Raw genomic sequence first — 1223 nt, forward strand, 5'->3', positions numbered from 1 at the left:
ATTTATCTAGAGTAGTACACTGAGCAGCATCATATTTTTGTCTTATTTTTAGATATTTAAATATTGTACACCACACTTTGCTCTTTTCTCTCTGACCCAAAAGTCCCTCATGGCAATTTAATTGAATACTATGGTGCCCACAAGTAGCTTACCAGAATGGTGTGTTTTCATATTTTATAGATAAATACTAGGCACTGTCATATGAAAACAGAATGCCCAAGTCTGGTTTCAATCCCAGCATTCCATCTGTTGTTTAAATAGAAAGAATTGGTCATTAGTACATAAGTCTGTGGCATATTTCGATAAATGTAAAGACAATGTCTTCGAATGGTTACTTAGATTAGAAATAAGGAGCAGTATTAAGAAGTGATCTTTTCCATATCATACTTAAAAATAGCGTAATTTACTGGATAACATATACCAATCAAACTATCCAAGTTGCCTTTTTTAAAAAGTTGGTATTTATATGGAGTCTTATTTATAGTATTTAAAAGGATTCCAAAATTCTTTTGTTTGTATATGACAGTTTCTACTATTTATATACTTTTTATGCTCTCAGAAATTTAAAGCATCAACCCTAGTACTTACTATTCTATATGATACTCCAATCTATAGCTTCATCTAGGTTGGTTAAAATGGAAAAGCCATTTAGTTCTTAAGCAAACCAAAAAACCACCTTCCTCAGGCATGTTGCTTACAATTAATTTTTTAAAATCATATTATTTTCTTTATGATACTCCAATCTATAGCTTCATCTAGGTTGGTTAAAATGGAAAAGCCATTTAGTTCTTAAGCAAACCAAAAAACCACCTTCCTCAGGCATATTGCTTACAATTAATTTTTTAAAATCATATTATTTTCTTGAACTTTCTATTTTGCCATTGTATTCAATTTTCTCAGCTCTATATTCTGACTTGTTTACCAATATATAACAAATGATAAATGGAGTGAAGGGCCATGGAGTTTTTGTGTACTTGTTTTATTTTAGAATAGGATATTCGCTTAATTGAATTATTTCCACAAATGAATACATGGAACACATATAATATCTTAGCTGAAAGACAGTTTACAAAGAAGTTAAATAAAATGGTACTTTTTCCATTTTGAGGTCAAGAATAATGGATTATAATAAGCTAGCCATAGTGCTAAGAATATTGTAATCATTCAATGAACACTATTTTTTATTTTCATCATTATAATTTGTGTAATAACTTCTTTGTCAA

This window comes from Propithecus coquereli, unplaced genomic scaffold, assembly GCF_000956105.1.
Source record: "Propithecus coquereli isolate 6110/MARCELLA unplaced genomic scaffold, Pcoq_1.0 Scaffold211, whole genome shotgun sequence".
NCBI lineage: Eukaryota > Metazoa > Chordata > Mammalia > Primates > Indriidae > Propithecus > Propithecus coquereli.